Source organism: Bufo gargarizans, chromosome 2 (assembly GCF_014858855.1).
Source record: "Bufo gargarizans isolate SCDJY-AF-19 chromosome 2, ASM1485885v1, whole genome shotgun sequence".
NCBI classification, from domain to species: Eukaryota; Metazoa; Chordata; class Amphibia; order Anura; family Bufonidae; genus Bufo; species Bufo gargarizans.
In genome coordinates this window covers 92,317,856-92,343,846 of record NC_058081.1, presented here as the reverse complement: position 1 = coordinate 92,343,846, position 25,991 = coordinate 92,317,856, and the positions used below count along the sequence as shown (strand labels likewise).

The following is a 25,991-nucleotide window of genomic DNA, read 5'->3' as shown; positions in this document are numbered from 1 at the left end:
ATACACATAGACAACAGTAAATTATACTTAAAGAGGACCTGTCACCTCTCTTGATGTGTCTATATTAGTAACCACTTGCTTTCTCCATGTAATAGCAATTCTGGAGCATCTACTCTTCTGACTCTGTGCTGTGCTCTTCCCTTAGTTGAGGGGGGGGGTGTTGCCGAAACAGCACTGATTGCATAGTGTCAGACTGTGCAGGGACACACCCTCAACTCAACTGGTAATACCGACAGGTCCGGTGTCAGCACCCGGATCCCACTGCTCCTAGGGGGCCCACTCAGGTCTATGCTACTGAAGATGGCTGGGAATCCCCCAGTGTTACTGAACAGTCAGAACTCTAGTTCCCGGCTATGACTCCATATATGGCTATGTCCAGTCAAGTGCTATGAGTTTTTTTTAGCCATAATATATGTACAGCAGGTTAACATGAAGCTCTATAGCCCAGTGGTTAAGGTTCTTGACTTTTATGTAGAAGGCTGTGCGTTCGAAACACTTGTGGCAGTGTGATCCGTCAAGCAGTTCCATCGTCGGAACTGCCTGCCGGATCCGCCGATCTGGATGTGACTAAAAGCATTTGTGAGTCGCATCCAGATGCGGATCCGTCTCACAAATGCATTACAAGAATGGATCCGTCTTGTATCTTTTTTCACATGAAGGACAGATCCGACATTCCGGTATTTTGAGTGCCGAATCCGGCACTTATACATTCCTATGGGAAAAAATCTGGCATTCAGGCAAGTCTTCAGTTTTTTTCGCCGGAGATAAAACCGTAGCATGCTGCGGTTTTCTCTTTTGCCTAATCAGTCAAAATGACTGAACTGAAGACATCCTGATGCGTCCTGAACGGATTACTCTCCATTCAGAATGCATGGGGATATAACTGATCAGTTCTTTTCCGGTATTGAGCTCCTGTGACGGAACTCTATGCCGGAAAAGAAAAACGCTAGTGTGAAAGTATCATCAGTAAAACTTAAATAGACACACCAACCTTTTTAATTTGTGTAACTATTATTTTTTGTTGGGAAAGGTGGCAACCCTAACAGAACCCCTGCTCCCCGGTGACCCCCATAACTTTTTTATAGTTACAGTATGTCTACAGAGATGTGTGGGGGCTCATTTGAGGGAGATTTGTCTTTTTTGACAATACCATTTTGGGGTGTGTATGACTTGATCACTTTTTATGTAATTTTCTTGGGAGATAAAGTGATAAAAAGGCTGATCTGCCGTTTTTTTTTCTCTTTTACATCCTTCACCATATGGGCTAACTTTTTAAAAATATTTTAATAGTATGGGTGTTTTCGCATACGATGATGCCCATAATGGGGTCACTGGGGTCCCGGCTTTGAGGTGTGCTATACAAAGAGGTGCCATTAACAATCCCTATAACCCACTTTGAGGCTGGCTACAGATAAACTGATTCCCTAACTCGCATCCTGCTCGACGCGTTTCTCTTCTGGACATAAGCCAGCAGTTCCTCAGGAGTCGAGCTCGACGTGAGTTAGGGAATCAATTTATCTGTAGCCAGTCTCAAAGGAGGGTATAAGGATTGTTAATGGCACCTCTTTGTATAGCACAGCTCAAAGCCGGGACCCCCGTGAGCCGTATGTTAGGCTCAGGGGATAACTGAATGCTAATAGCAATGGTGCTATATCTCAATAAGGCGACCTGACATCCCCACCCTCCAACAAATGGGGGACAGTGTCTTGATATATATCACTGAGCTATAGCGCTATAACTGTATGCTGCACAGTATCCATAGCTGGGTGAAAGGCCCCATCTAGATATATTCACTTTCGGCAGCTAGCCAAATTTTAATTAGTAATAACTAATACAGTTTTTTTGTTTTCATTTTATACCTGAGCTCTAAAGATTTCTAATAGTTAATTTGTCCTCAAGACTATAGATGAAAACCTTTGTTACACACTGAGTTAATTATTATTTTTAACCCCTCAATGGCAATTTTATTTAACAGGCACAGTTCATAAGGGGGCCTGTTGGCACACAGAGGAGCAAACACAGTTCATAAGGCAAGGGGGGCTATGGTGGCACTGGTATACTATTGTGCCAGCACCACCAAACCCCCCACTCCCCATGAGCTGTGCCTGTGTGCTGCTTATAGTGGACAGTGCCCTCAGACAATAAATGGGGCCAATCGGAAGCGTTTTTTTCCCGGTTTTGAGACCCTATGACGGATCTCAATACCGGAAAATAGAAATGCAAGTGTGAAAGTAGCCTAATACGTTCCCCGCTCCCCGACACCTTGGTCGCTCCTAATGCCTACACGGCTGCAACTGCTGGGGGTATGGCAGGGCAGGAGCCAGGGCAGGTGGTGGGATGGGCCAGTGGTGGTTAGTGGGCGGAGTTAGTGGGGGCCCATTCAGATTCTTGCTATGGGGCCCAATGATTTTGATGTACGCCCCTGAATCTATGCATTCGCTGATTGTTTCATTTTTCTGCTTAACCCATGTGTCGAAAAAATATATGGTGTCTTCCCAGGATATTTGACTGCAGGGGCAGTTCACCTGGATACCACTCAGGGGAGTAAAGTACAAGTAGAGAAGGGGAGCAGTAACAATTAAAACTTAGCTTTTAATATGTCTATTCTCCCAAGATAGGGAATAAAAGACCACTTACAAACAAAAAAACACACAAAGAGACAGACATAACCCCTGGATAGGTGCGACGCGTGTATGGCGCTGTGCACCAACACAGGTGTCGTCCTCCCTAGGCCTATGGAAGGTTGTCACAAGGGCCTATGGTGGAAGGACCATAAGATCCCTAAAATCTGGATCCCTAAATGTAGTATAAGGATCGAATGGATAAGAAATGGAAAGGTCTTATCAGTTCTTAAGAAGGCCTCACTTATTAACCACGTGTAATGGGTTAGTACAGGAGGTGGTCACATGCAGCAGGTCGGTACTTCATCAGATGTCTATAGGGAGGAGGATATCCGAAGTGTCGATACAACCTGGTATTAGAGTAGCCTCAGAAGAGAAACTCACCCTAGTACCACCCTGCTTGACCTATCTGGCCCTAGTGACCTAACACGGGGTTCGTGCCCCGCAAGGGGTGGCCCCGTCCGGAACCTTGCCCTGATGCGAAGTCCCTAGATGACCCTATCACAGGGTGACTAAGGGCAGAGTCCTATGTATCAAGGCAGGTAGAGATATAAGTCGTATTGAATTGCATATACCTCAAAAATCAATAAAGTGAAGGGTAAATAAGCGCAAGTGGAGTGCGTGTCTAGTAATATGTAAGCGTAGGGACACGCTTACATATTACTAGACACGCACTCCACTTGCACTTATTTACCCTTCACTTTATTGATTTTTGAGGTATATGCAATTCAATACGACTTATATCTCTACCTGCCTTGATACATAGGACTCTGCCCTTAGTCACCCTGTGATAGGGTCATCTAGGGACTTCGCATCAGGGCAAGGTTCCGGACGGGGCCACCCCTTGTGGGGCACGAACCCCGTGTTAGGTCACTAGGGCCGGATAGGTCAAGCAGGGTGGTACTAGGGTGAATTTCTCTTCTGAGGCTACTCTAATACCAGGTTGTATCGACACTTCGGATATCCTCCTCCCTATAGACATCTGATGAAGTACCGACCTGCTGCATGTGACCACCTCCTGTACTAACCCATTACACGTGGTTAATAAGTGAGGCCTTCTTAAGAACTGGTAAGACCTTTCCATTTCTTATCCATTTGATCCTTATACTACATTTAGGGATCCAGATTTTAGGGATCTTATGGTCCTTCCACCATAGGCCCTTGTGACAACCTTCCATAGGCCTAGGGAGGACGACACCTGTGTTGGTGCGCAGCGCTATACACGCGTCGCACCTATCCAGGGGTTATGTCTGTCTCTTTGTGTGTTTTTTTGTTTGTAAGGGGTCTTTTATTCCCTATCTTGGGAGAATAGACATATTAAAAGCTAAGTTTTAATTGTTACTGCTCCCCTTCTCTACTTGTAACCCATGTGTCTTAATCTGATCACATCAACATGTTATATCAAAAGGTCCTTTCAGATACATGATTGTAAGCATTCTCTGCTGGTGTGGAGGAGGAGGGGGGGCTGTAGTGGGAGGAATGAAGGGGCGATGACGATCTTCCTTCAAAATCTGCTTGAAGTTTCCATCTGCACAGGAAGTACAGAAACTGGCTTCCTGAGGAACACATAAGTATAAGGACAGAATGATTAGTCCTAAGTCACATGATGCAGTAATTGAAAATGAAGCTGTGAATTTCTTTATAAATTAAGCATCTAAAAATTTGACTTTATTAGTAAAGGAGGTTTAATATCTATTTGAAATGCAAGTCTGAAAAAAAACATAGGAGTGGTTATTTCCATGGGTTATCCAGGGAACAATATTTATGACTTATCCTCAGGGTAGGTCATCAGTATCAGATCTGCGGAGGTGCGACACCCAGGACTCCCACCAATCAGCTGTTAGAAGAGGCCTTGAGCACTGCAGCCTCTTGCTAGGCCATGTGACATCACCGTACATAGGTCATGTGGCCCAGTTGCAACTCAGCCCCATTCAAGTCAATAGGGCTGAGCTGCAATACCAGGCACTGCCACTATACAACCTGCATCGTTCACCAGAGATCCAGTGAGCGCAGTGGCTTCCTGAAACAGCTGATCAGTGGGGATGGCAGGACTCGGACCCCCAGTGAAGTGATAATCCTGAGGATAACGCATCATTATCTTTTCCAGGATAAACCCTTTAAAGGGGGACATTCACTTGCAATAGATGTGCCCAGTAAATATCACCTGCATCATCTTGCATGTCAAATTGACACAAATTACAGGTATGAAAAGTGACTAACCAGTCCATTTTATATTGGCTCTAATGTGTTGATTTGGCCACATTTCGCAAGCCTTCCTATTCCTGGTGAATGTTTATCTGCATGAGAACAAAGGAGACGCTCGGTTTACAGTTGTGCACAGTTGTTTTATTAAGTCTGCTACAATACCCTTATCTGCTATTATCGACTGGCCCCTCTGTCTATGCCTGTTCAAGGAGGAATCTTGTCCAAGCATGAATCTTTACTAATGTCTCATTGAATGCAGGTTTGCTTATTGCACTGGGATATTAAAGCAATAGATAAATTTCCATTCCATCTGTTTGTCACCCACCATCTACAGTTCTGTTTCCAGAGCATAACAATAATGCAGTACACAGGCCAATAAATATGGCAATAGCACTGGGAACTGAAGTACAAAGTACATGTTTATGGCTCTCTGGATTTTTAATATTAAAAGCTGCATATAGTTCAATACAATACATGTAGCTCTCTTGATGAAAGAACATTCCATGAAAGCCTTGGTTAAAGAATCATTAGCAAGATAGTGTTGGACTAATGGTCCGTCAAAAGATGTGAATCTGAGAGCTTATTGTCCAAGCAAATTATTATTATTATTTAAACACCATTCATTCCATGGCACTGTACTTATGAAAATGGCTATACATACATAATACAGAACAATTGCAATGAGCATGAACAAGACAATATACAAACTGGTACAGAAGGAGAGAGGGCCCTGCCTGCCAGGGCTTACAATGTACAAGGGATAGAGGAAGGATAGAGTGGGTAAGGGACAAGGGTAAAACTGGTCATTCAGTGGTACATCAACAGAAAAGTTACTGTAAGTTGTAGGCTTGTTTGAAGAGGTGGATTTTCAGGTTTCTTTTGAAGGTTTCCACAGCAGTTGTTTCTGATATGTTGGGGTATGAAGTTCCAGAGTTTGAGGGATGCACAGGAGATAACTTGGAAGTGACTGTGGAAAGAGGAGATAAGAGGAGAAAAGAGAATAAGGCCTTGTAAGGATCAGAGATGGCGTGTGAGAAGGTACCGGGTGATCAGGTCACAGATGTATTCAGGGGACAGGTTGTAGATGGCCTAGTATGTCATAGTTAGTGTTTTGTACTGGATTTTCTAGGCAATTTGGAGCCAGTGAAGGGATTGGCAGAGATAAGATGTAGGAGGCCACAGAGGAGGATGTTACATTAATCTAGGCTCGAGATGACAAGGGCACATACATGCATTTTTGCAGACTCCCGGTTGAGGAATGTGCGGATCCAAGAGATATTTTTACGTTGAAGGCGGCAGGAGATGAAAAAGACTTTGATGTGTGATTTAAAGGACAGGAGCAAAATCGAAGGTAACCCCAAATGCAGAGGACTAGCTTGACTGGGGAGAGTTAATTAACTGTGCTAGTTCTGTGAGAAGGGGGAAATATGATAAATTCAGTTTCCTCCATGTTAACTTTTAGAAAGCGAGAGGAGAAAAAGAAGAAGGATATAGCAGATAGGCATTGCAGGATTCTGGAAGGAGGTGATACCTGGAACAGAGAAGTTTGCATGTAGTCAGCATAGAAGTGATGCTGAAAGTCAAGGTATCCTATGAGCTGTCCCAGGCCAAAGGTGTAAAGTGAGAAGAGCAAGGTTCCTAGGACAAATCCTTGAGAGACACAAAAAGAAAGGAGATGAGACGAGGAGGTAATGTCCGAGTCAGAGACACTAATTGTCAAGTCTGTAAGGTAGGAGGTGATCCAGGATAGGGCCAAGTTCATGACACAAAGAAATGAGAGAGTTTGTAACAGAAGGGAGTGGCTGGCGGTATCAAAGGCAGAAAACAGGTCCAGGAGGAGGAAGACAGAGTAATGTTGTTTGGCTTTAGCAGTTAGCAGGGTGTTGGTGTCTTTGGTAAGAGCAGTGGGTTTGAAAGACAGATTGTAGCATGGTCAAAGAGGGAGCAGAAAGAGAGGTGGGACGTGAAAGCTACACAAAGAAGATGGGTCAAGAAAAGTTTTTTTGAGGACGAGTGCGATGGTAGCATGTTTAAAACAACAAGCGAAGACACTGAAGGTGGTTAAACAAGAAAATGCTATATTTTATTCACTCAGTATACTACAGGGTGGGCCATTTATATGGATACACCTTAAAAAAAAGGGGAATGGTTGGTAATATTAACTTCCTGTTTGTGGCTCATTAGTATATGTGAGGGGGGAAACTTTTCAAGATGGGTGGTGACCAGTGGTGGCCATTTTGAAGTCGGCCATTTTGAATCCAACTTTAGTTTTTTCAATAGGAAGAGGGTCATGTGACACATCAAACTTATTGGGAATTTCACAAGAATAACAATGGTGTGCTTGGTTTTAACGTAACTTTCATGAGTTATTTAACTTTCATGAGTTATTTACAAGTTTCTGACCACTTATAAAATGTGTTCAATGTGCTGCCCATTGTGTTGGATTGTCAATGCAACCCTCTTCTCCCACTCTATTTACACACTGATAGCAACACCGCAGGAGAAATGCTAGCACAGGCTTCCAGTATCCGTAGTTTCAGGTCCTGCACATCTCGTATCTTCACAGCATAGACAATTGCCTTCAGATGACCCCAAAGATAAAAGTCTAAGGGGGGAAGATCGGGAGACCTTGGGGGCCATTCAACTGGCCCACGACGACCAATCCACTTTTCAGGAAACTGTTCATCTAGGAATGCTCGGACCTGACACCCATAATGTGGTGGTGCACCATCTTGCTGGAAAAACTCAGGGAACGTGCCAGCTTCAGTGCATAAAGAGGGAAACACATCATCATGTAGCAATTTCGCATTTCCAGTGGCCTTGAGGTTTCCATTGATGAAGAATGGCCCCACTATCTTTGTACCCCATATACCACACCATACCATAAATTTTTTTGGTTCCAACAGTCTTGGAGGGATCTATCCAATGTGGGTTAGTGTCAGACCAATAGCAGTGGTTTTGTTTGTTAACTTCACCATTCACATAAAAGTTTGCCTCATCACTGAACAAAATCTTCTGCGTAAACTGAAGGTCCTGTTCCAATTTTTGTTTTGCCCATTCTGCAAATTCAGTGCGCCGATCTGGGTCATCCTTGTTGAGATGCTGCAGTAGCTGGAGTTTGTAAGGGTGCCATTTGTGAGTAGCTAATATCCGCTGAAGGGATGTTCGACTAATGCCACTCTCCAGTGACATGCGGCGAGTGCTAAGCTGTGGGCTCTTGCTGAATGAAGCTAGGACAGCCACTGATGTTTCTTCATTAGTGACAGATTTCATGCGTCCACATTTTGGCAAATCCAACACTGAACCAGTTTCACGAAACTTAGCAAGCAGTTTGCTAACTGTAGCATGGGAGATGGGTGGTCTCGTAGGCTGTCTTGCATTGAAATCTGCTGCAATGACCCAGTTACTGCGTTCACCAGACATCAACACAATTTCTATCCGCTCCGCACGTGTTAACCTCGGCGACATGTCAATGGCTGTAAACAAAGAGAAACTTGTAAATAATTCATGAAAGAATAAAGTTACGTTAAAACCAAGCACACCATTGTTTTTCTTGTGAAATTCCCAATAAGTTTGATGTGTCACATGACCCTTTTCCTATTGAAAAAACAAAAGTTGGATTCAAAATGTCCGACTTCAAAATGGCCGCCATGGTCACCACCCATCTTGAAAAGTTTCCCTCCTCACATATACTAATGTGCCACAACAGGAAATTTTTTTTGAGGCCTAACCCCTATGCCAGTCGTGGCGAACCTATGGTACGGGTGCCAGAGGCGGCACTTGGGGCCCTCTCTGTGGGCACCCGCACCCTGGAAAAAGTCTATGGTGTACCAATATGCCTTAGACTTTTCCTGCTGCTTTCATCAGTGCAGGGCACGCTATGAACAGCACAGGAAGCGCACTAAATGTAGGCAGGCTATTATAGCTAAATGATAAAGTACATGGAAGATGCACTATAGTGGACTGTAGTATTCAGGGTAAATTGCCTCGTTGGCACTTTGCGATAAATAAGTGGGTTTTGGGTTGCAGTTTGGGCACTTGGTCTGTAAAAGGTTCACTATCACTGCCCTATACCATCAATAAAGTTTAATAGGTTTTGAATCAAATAATTATACCTTAGTGTCAAGTGATTGGCTGCAAAGGCAGTCAAATGTTTTGTTTTCCGGGACGATTACAGCCCATTATGGTATCAGAGTCTGGGCCCATTGGAGGATCCCATGTTACATTTTGTTGGGTCTGTAGCTTGATCATTTACTTATAATGAATTGCAGGAAGTTGTTAAACTATGCAAAAAGTTTTTGTGGGTTGGAGACTCCTAAAAAGATTCACTTAGTGTGTCAAATATACAAATGAAGAATGCCAGATGCGATGTCAGCCTGCAGGGTCCCTGTGCATAGTACCAGACAGCTGGCATCATCCAAGTGGAACTCCAATAACTAAAGGCCTTTTCATTGAATTTCTAGAGACTCTACTGCTCTTCAGGGGTGTCCATGCACATCATATGTGCTGCCATCTTGACAGACCAGTCATAGTATCCCCCATCACCTTTTGAAACTTACTTATAATAGGTTGTTGCTTAGTTTTTGTGTTCTTGCTGTACAGGGAGCCTGCAAGTTTCACTGAAGACACTAATTCCAGTGTGCACTTGGTCGACACAGTAAAGAAATATTACAGATTACATAATAAAAAAAAATATCCATTGGGAATATAATATGAGAACATCTCTAAAAATTGGTATTATGATAGTCCATCTCTAAAAATTGCAATGCAGAGGTTATAGACATTTGAGAGGCTTTGCGGCATTGCACATAGATGTCATTTGTACCAAGAGTATATAGAGCCACGATACAGCCATATAAGAAAGCTCTAAGGGAACATTTATGGTTTATAAAAAGGAAGTAATTTTTTTCCCTTTCAACATTTCTTTGGAAATTCATGCAGAGCTGTCATAGAAGTAAGTGCTCGTAGGGGTAACAAGCATCCATGTAACCTATAGAGAACCTCTGCTTGTAAACTGGGGACAATAAATACTCTGCAATTCCTATTTCTTATTGGAATTCACGAGAAATTAAACTCCTGCTGTTGCCCTCTGATTCCATTAGCAGAATATAGACTGCCACTGATGGCAGCAAATATTCTGTCTATGGCACAGCTAGTGCAGGATGTTGTACTGTATATTATCAGGGGAAGAGGTTTGAAATTTGATTGTTCCTTCATACGTTCATTAAAGGGATTAAAGGGGTTGTCTGAGTGTTTAGTACTGAGATTAGGGTGTTCTGACTGCGGGACCTCTGCAGATCATTTGGTTTAAGAGACTGTGCTCTGTGAGCACCACGGCCTCTTTCTAAGCCAGTGACATCACGTTCGTTGGTCACATGTGTAACACCCCAGAGTTGTGTTGCAAAACTCTTTTACCCCGCTACAACCTGTTAAGAGTATTTGCCTTGTCATCTTGTGTAATGTCACATCATATTCTCACAAATGTGCATTGTAAAGCCTTGTAAATGTATAGTGCTGTAATTTTCATGTTCACCAGCAGGTGGTAGCAATGTGTTCAGCAAGGACTTAGCCAGTTTAGTGTTTCTGAACTAGAAAAGTACATTCCAGTTCAGATTCCCCCTCTTTGAGCAGAGTGGGTTGGCTCATCTCCTGCCTCATGGGGAGGGAAGGAAGTTAGAGTGTGTGTGTCAGCCACCCCGGCTAAGGGAGGGCTGTGTGAGTAGGAGCTCCCAGATATAGGGATCCAAAGCCAGGATCTTTTCTCGGCTGAGACAATTGATCATCATCCCCAGCCTGAGCCTTGCAGCCTCAGCTGGTAGAAGCAAGCAGCCACCTCCAGTATTCCAGGAAGAAGCATACCCTGTGAAGTTAACTGTGAGTACCGTCCAGAGACCCCAGGAGAAGCCAAATTCCTCCTCAGCAAGTCCGTCCCCACACAGCAGATGATAGTGCAGAAGATAAATTCCTGCCACTTCACAGAGCTACGAAGCAGACATCCTTTTCCTGCAAAAGCTCCAGGCACATGATAGCGCAGAAGACCTATTCCTGCCACATATTGCCAATACCTGCTGGGACTTCAGACCAATGCTGTATCTCGCTTGGATGAAAGCTGCAAACGGTAAAGACAAGTTTGAACTTTACAAAAGTCTGGATCTCAATTACTGCTGCAAGTTCCTCAATTACTCCTACTAGCACCACACTCATTTAAATGCAAGTGAGCCAGGATCCAGGAGTTCAGCCGTACCCAGGTTGGAGACACCGTTGACACCATTACCACTACCATACAGAGACATTACACCACTCTGGCATTCCTAACCTGGCACGTGAGTTACAACACCTTAAAGGGCCCTGTGTTAGTACCCTGTGCACGTTGTAATTGGCGTCACAAACAAAACTATAGACTATTATACCCATATCCTGAACCACTGCATAATTTGGCGTCCGTGTAACCGTACCACGGTCTGGCTCATTGCACATGGCCTAGTCACAGCTCAGCCCCATTAAGTAATTCATCCTGGGCAGTAATACCAAGCACAGCTGCTGGCCAATGGAGGAAGCTGTGAGTGGTAAGCTGCGAAGGGGGCGCAGCACTCATCGAAGTGCTGCAGCCTCTTCAAACAGCTGATTGGTGGGGGTGCCTGGAGTTGGATACCCATTGATCATAAGATAGGCCATCAGACAAACCCCTTTAAAGAGATCCGTTCACTATGAAAATGCAATGTAAGCAATAAACATCATGTTATGTAGCAGGAGAAGCTTAGCGAATTGCTATATAGCTTTATGGGAAAAGATTCAGTAAAACGTATAATTTATACATTTAAATTCCTTTTCATTCTTGGCTTTGAAGTCCAGGAGATGGTCCTATCAGTGATTGACAGCTATCTCTGTATACACAGTCATAGATGGGAGGCTGTCAATCACTGATAAGACTATCTACTTGATTTCAAAGTACATAATGAGCAGGAATTTAAATGTATAAATTACAGGTTTTACTGAATCTTTTTGCACAAAACTATATATTAATCTGCTCGGCTCCTTCTGCTCTATAACATGCTGCCTGCAGCTCAGACACCGTGTTCAACATGACAGGTTCCCTTTAAGGAGATCTTATTCAAGCTGTATTTGGCAGATCTGAGCTTCTCGGGATCTTCTACCAGGATCCCATGAGATGTATGTATAAGTTGTATTGTCCTTCAATTTTGCATTACTTTTCCTCTGGTTTTCTTGACTACTACTGAGAATTCACCAGGCAAGTGGTTCTTCGATTTATGTAATTGATCTTCTGTCATACATCAACACCCGCTTGTGTTTCTCATCTTTACCGTTGATAAAAACAAAACTGTAAATTCTCAGTGACCCATGTCATCCGTACACCATGTCAAACCACCAATGATTTATACCAGTATTGTGAGCAGCTCATATATTGTCCAAATAGCTGCACCTTAATCTGGATGCAAATTGATTCATGAAGCATTTCTGTGTATTCCCCTCAAACACCAGGCACATTCCCAAAATGTCACTATTCATCTTCTACACATAGCCACAGGGAATCTCCGCTAGGACATCATTTGGTTATATACGGTAGATGCCTTAATGTGGCTTGAATGTCAAACATAAGTGATTACCTACACCCCTGATGGTCAACCAGCTTCATCATGGAGGCCTGAAATGTGTCTCTTGATTCCATTAGGGTAGGACGACACATTATGTCCCTGCTGTATGGGCCGCACAGGGCTCTAATTAAACTAATTAGGGCCGCACTGTTAATCAATCTGTATTGTTAAAGGGGTTGTCTCATCTCGCCGTTACTAAGGGGAGATAAGACACAGTCCCGACCACCCGCCGGCCGGGAAACAGCAGAGCGCTCAGGTGCTCACTGGGGTTGCCAACCTAAATTTTAACTTTTTCTGGACAATTTATCCAAAAATCACAGACGGACAACATTTTTATCGGACAAATTGGATAACTATAATGAATTATAAAGATTATGTGTAATACATGTCTAAAGGTCAGATAATAATACTGAACACATTCTTAGTATTTACTGTGAGCTCTAAAATGCTGAGAATTACAAGTGACCTGCTGAAGAACCACCTGCCTCAATAAAAATCATGGACACATTTGTTTTTCACAGACACTTGAAAAAAGCTTGATGGACTGTCCAGGAATTTCTGGACAATTGGCAACCCTGGTGTTCGCTGTTTCAGTAGTTCCCATGGCGGTGGATGAGAGCTACAGAATACTGTTTCCCTAACTCAGAAACGCCATGGCTTGCTGTGCTATGCTGTTTCCATAGCTCTCGTGCACTGGAATCGGAGCTACTGAAACAGCGAGCGCCAGTTTACCAGCCGGCTGGTGGTTGGGATTATGTCTTATCTCGCCTTAGTAACAGCGAGATAAGACAATCCAGTCTAAGGGGGTGTGCAGCATCTAGCATGCAGACCATAGTAAAGTTGCCTAAATGCTGACCCAATGACTTAGTCCAACCAGTGTCATGTAATCCAGGCAGCTATTCATTTGGCTGCCACCATTATGGTTCTCACAATATACTGTACAGCCCAATACACACCCTTCACACATCATAGTACATTTCCTATTGTGGGCCACCTGCAATCTCCATTGCATCCTGCCCAAGTCTTATGACTCTCTCAGAGGGGCTATAACCCATCACGGACTATCTGCCATATTTCTCACCATTACACAGCTATAGCCAGGGCCGGTGCACACAGAGCATTTCACCCATGTTAGTGCATACTTTATTTTGTGGTACCCTTAATGGTAGCTATGACTGCACAGCACATACATGCCGGGCATGGGCTTCACACACTCGGCATCCCTGACCTGCATCCTACATAACAAGAATGAAGAAAAACTAAAACGTTTATATTGTGTGGTATCAAATAATACCTGGTCGTCGTATCCCTGCAAATTAATGAAAAATGCAATGAAGGTGAAATATAAATCCAGGTCTTACCGGTAATTCTTTTCATGTTAGAGATACACAGTGAATTAAAATTTAATACGAAGTACATAGATCACAAGAATACTTAGGGCTCATGCACACATCTGTGTGCATTCCATATTTTGCGGAACGGAACAGCTGGCCCCTAATAGAACAGTACTATCCCTGTCCATGATGCGAACGATAATAGGACATGTTCTATTTTTTTGCGGAACGGAAATACGGACATATGGAAAGGGAATGCACACGGAGTGACTTTCTTTTTTTGCGGAACCATTGAAATGAATGGTTCCGCATATGATCTGCGGAAAAAAACGGAACGGACGCGGAAAGAAAATATGTTTGTGTGCATGAGCCCTTATGGAAGATGTGAAGCAGAACACCAGAGGAACAATTCCAATTCATTTGGATGACATTTGCTCCATTACAACACTCTGGGACATAAAACAGCTCTATCCCCATGTGATAGGTTGTGATCTTCTCTATTTAGATTTGGATGGGATCCCGCACAGCGAGAGCACAGAATGAGACTCAGATACAGAAGATCAATGTATTCAAACAGTAGAGGTAAAACAGAGGAGCATTGCACAAGCAATAGGGAGCAGCAGCCAAATCATTTTAGATGTTCACATAACCAGAACAGATTTCTATCTCCTGGGGATTATTAAATGACTGCAAGCAGAGATCAGAAAACCCCATTAATACCACAAAGACACCCTAGTGATAAAAGGGCAGCATAAATAGCCTTTTTTATGTATCAGGTACCAAAACATACATGGTGGATGTTCTTGAGCATCCTAACTCAAGAACATCCACCTTATCCAACCCCAGAAATGTGAACATTCTGCCTTCAATAGAGTCTTGTTTCTCATTTAATTAGAAATATGAGCTCAAAAACAACAATGTCTTCTGCTGTGTTGTCCCAGTTACATGCTAAATCTCCCCTCTAAAGATTGCGTCACCCCCCCCCCCCATAATTGAACCCTTCAGATGCCATGTTCATCCTTGATTGCGGCATCTGAGGCTACCATTTAGGCCTTTCAGGGGTTAATCATAGTAAAAATAAAAAAAATACTCACCTTATACATTTACTCACATAGAGGCCGTCGCAGCCATCTTTAGTGAAGACACCGCGTAATTATTATTTTCAGGCCCCTTTATATGTGAAGCAACTGGGACGAAGGGGATTGCGTGCTAGTGAGTAGCTGGAAGGGTGTAGTAGTTGTACACACAGTTCTGGTGCTCCCTGGGCCAACATGCAGTGATGGGAAGGGTGCACCCTTTTCTTCCCTTCAGGGCACTGTCTGGTTCTGGGGTTCTTGGTGGTGAATGTTTTGAGATGCAAGACAGAGTCCTAGATGTTGTGACGCCTACACTTTTCAGTGTAATAGTAGTGCAGGAAGCAATGATGAGGCAGTTGTGCAGCAGATTAGCCCTTTATTGAAGAATTCAAATGCAAACTTATCATGACAGTTCTTATCATGCGATGGACTGGCAGTTGATACACAGAATGCACATTCACAGATGTTACAGATTTTATAGTTGTACAGGTAGTAATAGGACAAAAAGTGTCTCTTTTTAAAGCAGTCTTCCTCACTCTATGCTTCTCAAGCTGACTCAACATCCAGACTTGAGATGTAGAGTTTTAAATAAATGCTATGCAACACACAGGCAAATTCTTCTACTCCATTCATTAAACAGGTTGATGTACAACATCCACATCCACGATATCAACCTTGGGATGGGGAGAATTTCACAACGAGCCAAGCTGTGCTTTGGTATGCTCAGTCATCGGAGGCAACTCCTGAACACAGGTGCCATAGAGTCAATAAGTCCTTGTTAGACAAGTTATCTCTACTGAACTTTCCCTACACCTCTTTTTTACATCTGGTCTGCTTTAGTAGATGTTCTGACCTGTTGTGGGTGGCTTCAGTTCCAGGACAAACTAAAGGTGTCAGCTCTACATTTTTACATCTGTTGTCTTTGCTGTCTTCTAGACACACTCGCTGACTAACTAGCTACCTAGAATGTTCTAACTCCTCCTCTACATATATCGAGGATGACACCAGCCCCATCTAGTGGTGGCCATGACAACCTGCTCAATAGAAGGCACTACACAGGTCACCATCCAACCTAAGGCTGGCCCTTCATAGCAGTGGGTTCATCATGTTAGTTATTCACCTCAAAGTTGACTTGCCAGGCAGTAAAGGGTCAAAAAGGTATGTCAGTCCTGTAGATAGACATTTGCTATTTACACAGTGGTATACTTTCCATGTAGACAGACTGTGCAACTGCTATGGGGCTTGGGGAAAGGGGACATTGCTTGACTGCTTTGGTTCCCAACATAAATTCACAGCATTTTCTGGCAGCCACTAGGTGGAGTTAAATGGCAAAAAATGATTTACAGCTTTTATTATTATCAGTGGTAATTGTATAAATTCCTATGCACAGAGCTCCCACTAGTGGTGGCTTCAGGCAGTCAGTCTTACTGTGTGAGGGGCCCCTATTCTCATGATTGATAAGGGTCCCAGCAATCTAATAGTTATTCCCTATCCTGTTCCAATACTGCTGTGAAAATTAAAGCTTTTTTAGCCAATGCAACTTCATTAGAAGAGGTGTAGTGACTATTCTTCTGCTTCCGATCCAGTTCAGTAGGGTTCGCTGAACTATTGTTTTGTACACACATCTGGCAGCGCCCTGGTTCATATTGGTGGTGAGCTGCACCACTGTAGCGTGTCGGTCCACCCCTAGTGCACCTTCTTAGCCGACGTCCACCTCTCAAATCAATGGCACGTGGTGCTTCGCAGTTCCCACGTCACTTATTAGCAGTGGTGCCATTTGTCCACTTATGATAAACTTTCACCACAGCAGCATGTGAACAATTCACAAACTGCACAGTTTTAAAAATACTGCCTAACCCTAGGCTCGAAAACCAATAATCATCCCTTTTAGCAACTCTGATAAATAGCCTATTTTACCCATAACAGCAACAAGGGATATGTGAGCAGACAGCCCATCACATGTTATATACCCACCAAGCCAGGTCACCACAAGTGACTTCCACCATGAGCTGCATGCCACCAATATCAAAAGTAGGAAGTGGTCATAAATAATGTGACTCAACTGTGTAGTATATGTTTTGATCAAAATCCATAGGCCCACTCATCATGTCTATTGAGTGGGTGCCTACTCTAATTTGGTAGAAGAAACGAAACGCTGAACTTTACGTCCAGCGTGTGGACCTTAGAGGGCGCACTGACACAACCGGTCGTAGACAATATTTAGGTTTGAGCTATTTTTCGCTTTATTCATAGACAACGCATTTGGATGGGTACACCTGTATTGTGTCTTTCTATATATGTGTCCTTTTTTCTTTTTATTAATCCACCTTCCAGACTTGATAAAGGGGTCCCCAGTACCCCGAAACGCGTTGTCTTTGAATAAAGTGAAAAATAGCTGAAACCTAAATATTGTCTACGACCGGTTGTGTCAGTGCGCCCTCTAAGGTCCACGCGCTGGACGTAAAGTTCAGCATCTCATTTCTTCTACCGTTACCCGAGTGGCAGGGTGGCTCCTGCCCAAGGCGATCGGACGAATCTAGGCTGCACCAACCATTGCAACTCTCTGCTTTTGGCCTTCATTGTGATTGTGCACAAATTGGTGCAACCCCAATAGGTGAGCAAACCACCTCTTATAGTAGATTTTATCTTTTATTGAACATACTCACCCTATGAGCGCCTTTTTCTATTTTAATCGCCACCATTCACTACTCTAATTTGGAGCATCACTGAATGGCGATCACCACTATCATAACACAACAACTGCAGGTGGAAAAACCCAAAAGCCCCCCCAAAAAACTGGCTGTCTGGATAAGGCCCCACAGCACCGAACCCCGCCAATAAACAGCATCGCAATATATACTAAGTTTCTGTACGTTTATATAGCAAAAATAATATTTGCAAATGAGGATAGCATTTCAGAGGGACTAGATTGTACCATAGCAGAGCTGGGAGCTTATTGTTTTGATAATTTCTTGTCTGGTTTTCATAACTTTTCTCTGATGGGCTGTGAACATGACATATAACAAAGTTCATCACACAGTCATTTTTCACGGCACTGGCACAGGACCTCAGTTTAAATGACATGACACTTGCTGGGCATGAAACGCCAGGCTGGGAGAAAAAGATGATTGGGGATGCACAGTAAAGTCAGAAATGATTTTTAACTCTGGGTAAAGTAGTGACATAATAGGGTATGTACTGTATATTAAAGCAATGGCAGGTCCTGTGTGCCAAATGTATCAAGCTGCAGCAGTTAAACTTAATTTTGTCTTTTAAAATGGTCATGCTTTGGGGTGGCAGGGTCATAGATTGTTACTCACAGCTGTGAGTATATTTATCAAAGTCAGACCTGTCTCCAGACCCGGTGTAGAGCTTGCGCCTCTGTCAGAACATTTTTAGGAATCCGGCCACATTCAACCATATATTTTGTGCCAAGAATAGGATTGGTTTCTATCTGTACAAAGTAGAGAAACCTTTCCCAAAGGCTTTGTTTGCACAGAGCCATATTGCAGCTGTCTGGACACAGGCTTAGAAACATTCATCATAAGCCATATGACATTTAAAAAATATATCATCTCTTAAACTAGTGACACTTTTATATAGTACCAGTGCCGGTCCCCGCAACATAAATTTGTGTAATGGACCTAACTCTTCTATCTGCAAAAATGTTTTAAGAAAAAACATTTTCTTCCAATACTTTATCACAATGTTATCTTCCTGGAGTAAGTCCTCAGTGGACCTGCTGTCCCTATTCTTTCTTCCCAACTAGAGTAGATTGTGGAAGTTGAGAACGTCGGTGACCTTCCAACCCTTAACAGATAACTCTGTGCCCTCAACATACTCTGATTGATTATTGGGGTGATAACTTTCAAATTTTACTATAAACTGTAAAATGAGATGCCTCTCCAGTGCACTGAAGCCAAAGTACCAAATGATGGTTGGCATATTTCATAATTTATCTTTATGTGGATAGACATGACAAATTAAACTATAAATACTATACATTACATAAAATATTATACTAATTAGTAGGGGGAATAGTACTGTAAATTAACTAGAAAGTCCATCCGGTACATAATAAAGACTGAAGAGGTTATCCTGGAAATAATATTGATGACCTATCCTCAGGATAAGTCCTCAATATCAGATCGGCCCAGCTCCCAAATATGATGATGTTGACGAGCCTACGAGGTAGAGATAAGAAGAGGAGGGAAGGAGCGGGGTTCTGTTCTGATGGGCATGGTTGGGCTCCTTTAGCGATAAGTACAGCCCCTTGGCCTCTTTCAACATAATTATAAAGGCCTGTTTTTCAGGGGAGAAGAAAGAGACATAAAGGTACAGTATACTGTATTTGAAAATGGGATAGCTTACAGTGCCTTGCAAACAGTTAAACATGATTGGCGTGCTGACAGACTCCTTTTAACTGGCTCAGGCTGGATGATATCATGGCCTAAATAACAGCATACAGTGTCAATCAGCTGCTTGTAATGTTGGCAGAACACTATCATGTATTAGAAGAGGCATGGACTTGTTGGACAGGGATTTAATATTGTCACTTTCAAAGCTTTGGTGCTGCTTCACCTGGAATATGCAGTTTAGTTCTGGGCACCAGTCCATAGAAAGGATGCCCTGGAGCTGGAAAAAGTACAACGAAGAGAAATTAAATTGATAAGGAGCATGGAAGATCTTGGTTATAAGGAACGATTAAAAGAATTAAAATGTATTTACTCTTGAGAAGAGACAATAAGGGGAGACCTGATTAACCTATATAAATAAATGAATGGCTTGTATAAAAAATAGAGTTAAAATCGGTTCCATGTAAAATTCCCTCAAAAGTCAAGGGGGTATTGCCCACGTGTAGAGAAGATGTTCAGTCTCCAGAGGGGTCAAGGCTGTTTCACCATAAGAACTGTGAATCGGTGGAAGCGGTCATAGAAGGAACAGTGGACATCTTTTAAAAAGGCTAAGATGAATTCTTAAAACTAAAAAACATTAAAAGCTATGTACACCTTTTCAGCAATTTTTTTGTTTGCATTTTACTCATTTTGGGTTAAAAATTATTTATTCAAATGAGTAGGTCTGGTTTTTCACTCCCCTTCCCTAAATTCACCTCCCCAGCCATCACATTGTAGGCCATGTCCATCTTATTTGAAGGCATTCTCTCTTTGTTGAAAAGCCCCATTTACCAATTTTTGATGGATTCATGGCAGATTAGTATTTTAGGGGCATTTGTTTCATAAGTCTACGTCTAAAACTTGATGCAACATTTTGTGCCAAAAATGCAATATTGGTATTAGGAATGTCATAGTATACGGAAAATAGAACTTAACACATTTTAAGTGAAATTTTAGGTAACAGCAGGTGTGAGATGTTTTGCATGCAAGGCCTCAAGTTCCAGATAACTGCTGTATCTGAGACTTCAAATGCTAAAGAACAACTTCTACATCAATGTACTCCAGAGAGGAGGAGGGTAGGCATCTTGAGAAGGTCTAGAACCTACAAGGCCATTGGAGATAACATCAGTGAGGTATAGACTGTTTATGGCATCCAACTTCTGCTTTGGGAGGCAAATCCAGCTTGGGCACCTACCACGCTGACGCTGGGATCCGTATTGGCCATCCAAATCTTAATCTGCACCCCTCAGTTCTGAAACTGCAGAGAGTTACTGAGTCATAAATAACACATCTGTAATTACTTAGAAAAATTGTAGAAAGAGAGAGAAAGACTAGGAGTACTATTTCCTCCATCATTGTTGCCAAAAACTGCCATTGAGGATACTGCTGCTCTGTGAAATACCTCTGTGACTTTACTTCTACCTGTACTACCAATACTATTATCTACCTGTACTACTACTTTATTCATTATAACCAATGGGCCTGATCATTACCTTCATACTCTGCTAGCCCTGCACCTGCACTTCTGCATCTCACCCAGCCAAACACCCACGGAACACCAAGGGAACCCCCAACTACCACCAGGCAGGAGCTCCAATATCAGGGTGTGCCCCCAGGAAAGAATAGGCGTCCCTTTCATTCACTGCACAACTCCAGGGAATGCCAGCGGGAGGACTACTACTGTGAACTGGAGGGTTTTTACTACCCCTCTCAGGGCCACAGTCATCACTCCTGTCCTATCTGCAGGTCACTGCATGACTGCTATAGGTGAATTCCAGTTCTGCAGTCTGGCGCCATTAGCTATTACACAATCACGCCTTTGTACCTAGGGCTATTTTGCCATATTAAGGAATATGGATTACATTTTTTGTATGAAATTAGTGTTTATAAACACAGTTCTGCGACATCCTTTTGTTTTTATTGCTGTTCTATGACGTTGTTTTGTTTATTATGTCTGTTCTGTAAAATCATTGTGTGCGTTATTCACATACTGTGACATCGCTGTACACGTTATTCCCTCAGTTTGTGTAATAATAATTTTCAATGGCATTGCAGTGTTTAATATACATGGACATTGCTGTTTTTATTAGCCTGTACTGTGACATCACTGTATTATCCATGTACTGTGACATCACTGTATTATCCCTGTACTGTGACATCACTGTATTATGATATCACTGTATTATCCCGGTACTGTGACATCACTGTATTATCCCTGTACTGTGATATCACTGTATTACCCCTGTACTGTGACATCACTGTATTACCCCTGCTCTGTGACATCACTGTAATATCCCTGTACTGTGACATCACTGTATTATCCCTGTACTGTGACATCACTGTGTAATTCCTGTACTGTGACATCACTGTGTAATTCCTGTACTGTGACATCACTGTGTTATTCCTGTACTGTGACATCACTGTTATTCCTGTACTGTGACATCACTGTATTATCCCTGCTCTGTGACATCACTGTAATATCCCTGTACTGTGACATCACTGTGTTATCCCTGCACTGTGACATTACTGTGTTATCCCTGTACTGTGACATCACTGTGTTATTCCTGTACTGTGACATCACTGTGTTATCCCTGCACTGTGACATAACTGTGTTATCCCTTTACTGTGACATCACTGTATTATCCCTGTACTGTAACATCACTGTATTATCGCTGTACTGTGACATCACTGTATTATCCCTGTACTGTGAGATCACTGTTATCCCTGTACTGTGACATCACTGTGTTATTCCTGTACTGTGACATCACTGTGTTATCCCTGCACTGTGACATAACTGTGTTATCCCTTTACTGTGACATCACTGTATTATCCCTGTACTGTGACATCACTGTATTATCCCTGTACTGTGACATCACTGTGTTATCCCTGCTCTGTGACATCACTATAATATCCCTGTACTGTGACATCACTATAATATCCCTGTACTGTGACATCACTGTATTATCCCTGTACTGTGACATCACTGTGTTATTCCTGTACTGGGACATCACTGTATTATCCCTGTACTGTGACATCACTGTATTATCCCTGTACTGTGACATCACTGTGTTATTCCTGTACTGTGACATCACTGTATTATCCCTGCTCTGTGACATCACTGTAATATCCCTGTACTGTGACATCACTGTATTATCCCTGTACTGTGACATCACTGTGTTATCCCTGCACTGTGACATAACTGTGTTATCCCTGTACTGTGACATCACTGTATTATCCCTGTACTGTAACATCACTGTATTATCGCTGTACTGTGACATCACTGTATTATCCCTGTACTGTGACATCACTGTTATCCCTGTACTGTGACATCACTGTGTTATTCCTGTACTGTGACATCACTGTGTTATCCCTGCACTGTGACATAACTGTGTTATCCCTTTACTGTGACATCACTGTATTATCCCTGTACTGTGACATCACTGTATTATCCCTGTACTGTGACATCACTGTGTTATCCCTGCTCTGTGACATCACTATAATATCCCTGTACTGTGACATCACTATAATATCCCTGTACTGTGACATCACTGTATTATCCCTGTACTGTGACATCACTGTGTTATTCCTGTACTGGGACATCACTGTATTATCCCTGTACTGTGACATCACTGTATTATCCCTGTACTGTGACATCACTGTGTTATTCCTGTACTGTAACATCACTGTATTATCCCTGCTCTGTGACATCACTGTAATATCCCTGTACTGTGACATCACTGTATTATCCCTGTACTGTGACATCACTGTGTTATCCCTGTACTGTGACATCACTGTGTTATCCCTGTAATGTGACATCACTGTGTTATTCCTGTACTGTGACATCACTGTATTATCACTGTACTGTGACATCACTGTGTTATCCCTGTACTGTGACATCACTGTGTTATCCCTGCTCTGTGACATCACTGTAATATCCCTGTACTGTGACATCACTGTGTTATGCCTGTACTGTGACATCACTGTGTTATCCATGCACTGTGACATCACTGTGTTATTCCTGTACTGTGACATCACTGTGTTATCCCTGCACTGTGACATCACTGTTATCCCTGTACTGTGACATCACTGTATTATCCCTGTACTGTGACATCACTGTGATATTCCTGCACTGTGACATCACTGTATTATCCCAGTACTGTGACATCACTGAATGATCCCTACACTTTGACATCACTGTATTATCCCTGTATGGTGACATTACTATATTATCCCTGCACTGTCCCCGTACTGTGACATCACTGTATTATCCCTGTATGGTGACATTACTATATTATCCCTGCACTGTCCCCGTACTGTGACATCACTGTATTATCCCTGCACTGTCACGTCACTGTATTATCCCTGTACTGTGACATCACTGTATTATCCCTGCACTGTGACATCACTGTATTATCCCGGTACTGTGACATCACTGTTATTCCTGTACTGTAACATCACTGTATTATCCCAGTACTGTGACATCACTGTATTATCCCTGCACTGTGACATCACTGTATTATCCCTGTACTGTGACATCACTGTATTATCCCTGTACTGTGACATCACTGTATTATCCCGGTACTGTGACATCACTGTTATTCCTGTACTGTAACATCACTGTATTATCCCAATACTGTGACATCACTGTATTATCCCTGCACTGTGACATCACTGTGTTATCCCTGTACTGTGACATCAATGTATTATCTCTGTACTGTGACATCACTGTATTATCCCTGTACTGTGACATCACTGTATTATCTCTGTACTGTGACATCACTGTATTATCCCTGTACTGTGACATCACTGTATTATTATCTCTGTACTGTGACATCACTGTATTATCCCTGTACTGTGACATCACTGTATTATTATCTCTGTACTGTGACATCACTGTGTTTCTTATCCCTGTGGTTGGATATCATTGATCGTGTGCATTATCCAGACTGTATACTTAACACTAAAAGAATGCCAGTAATATAAATTGCATTCACAGTTAAGGGCCCTGTTACATATTGATTGTTGGGCCCAGGAACCTCTAGTGGCACATTCTAAGCCATTTAGACATATACTTGTATTTGTTTGTTGGATCGATGTTTTGCTGCTTGCTGACAAATGACAGAATAAACATCACCACAGTTTCATTTTTGGAATGATGTTAGTACTTTGGAAAGTTGTACTTACTTAAAGAGGACCTTTCATGGGTCCAGACATTATAAACTAAGTATCAGGACACGTAGGGCATAGTGCAGAGATCTAACTGCACTAATTATTTTTTCTGGGCACCGCTCCGTTCGCCCACTGTGGCCCCCGTTGTATTCTCCCGCCTGGTATGCTAATTAATAGCATTGGAGCAGTGAGGAGGAGACTGAGTCTTTCTCCGTGGGCGTCTCCTTCTCCCTGGCTGTAGCGCTGTCCAATCGCAACGGAGAACGTCACAGCCAGGGAGAATGTGAGGTTTTTCTCCCTGGCTGTCACTCTCTCTGCTGTAATTGGACAGTGCTACAGCCAGGGAGAAGGACACGCCCACAGAGAAAGACTCAGTCTCCTCCTCATTGTTCCAATGCTATTAATTTCTAATGGGGGCTCTGTGAGGGTATTAATACTGGAGGGCTCTTTTACTAATGGGGGGCACTCTTGGGGGCAGTATTACTAATGGAGGCATTCTAGAAGGGCATTAATATCAGTGGGAGCACTGTTACTATGGGGTCACTAATTTTTCTTTAGGATAGTATCTGGGGGTATTGGGGGGCACAGCGAGCAGCAGGATAACACTGTGGGGACTCCAGGTTGGGGGATGATGATAAAAATGTGAGGAAGCTAAGATGTCTGTGTGTCACACTCTGAAGAGATGAGGCGGCTGAGAGAAGTTGTCTGGACCGAATGGATAAGATGATGACCGAGAAGATCTACATCAGAGGAGACGTCACCTGGGAGGCCCTGGATGTGATAGTTATGTGCTGCTGTATAGCAAGTACAGCAAAATGCGGTGTGTGGGGGGAGGGGGGGGGCGACTTAGAGAACTGGGCCATTTTCATTGGAGCTTGGGCCGCTGATCTTTTGAGACCCTAGCAACTCCCCGGAGTAAATGTAGTAATAATTCAAAAGCTCTGTTAATATATTTTTTTGTAGCAAAGAAATATTGTGACAAATGGGCCATATCAGAGGGAATAACATAGTCATTATTTTAAAGCACAAAGTCAGGATTACGAGAAAAATGCATCGTTTTAAGATTTAAAGTCAAATGACAAAGTAAAACATTTGAAATAATGAAGCAGATCTGTCTGACATGGTCAGCATCAATGATAAATCACACAATTACAATTTCCATGGGTGAGATTTTAGTATACTGTACAGTGCGGGAATTCAGTTTGCTGGAATTTAGTGTAAGTGATGCCATTGTCACTGAAGTGTCCATCAGTTGACTTCTTGTGGGTCTATCAAACTCTCCTTAAATTAATATATAATGGTTTTGGCACATAGTTGCAAAAAAAAAAATATAATAATACAAATATATATATATATATATATTCGAAAATTATAATCCCAAAATTATAAACTTTGTATTGAAAATGGGGTGACTGGGAGCATTAGAAATCTGGCACATATTCTTACACCATATCTTATACCTTTTTTGGCACAGCAGAAAGACTTACCTTCATATTGGGCAAAGCCTCAGTTTAGTGACCTAATCCAGTATCTAAATACAGTACCTGGCAGAGTGGCCTGTAGCGTTCCCAGTTGCAGG

The 25,991-nt window shown here is 42.6% G+C and overlaps 1 protein-coding gene across 7 annotated transcripts in view; it reads left to right on the top strand.

Moving 5' to 3' along the window:
• The window catches only part of TACR1 (tachykinin receptor 1), a 282,790-nt gene that overhangs the window by 167,823 nt on the left and 88,976 nt on the right, over positions 1–25,991 (top strand). The window lies entirely within an intron of this gene.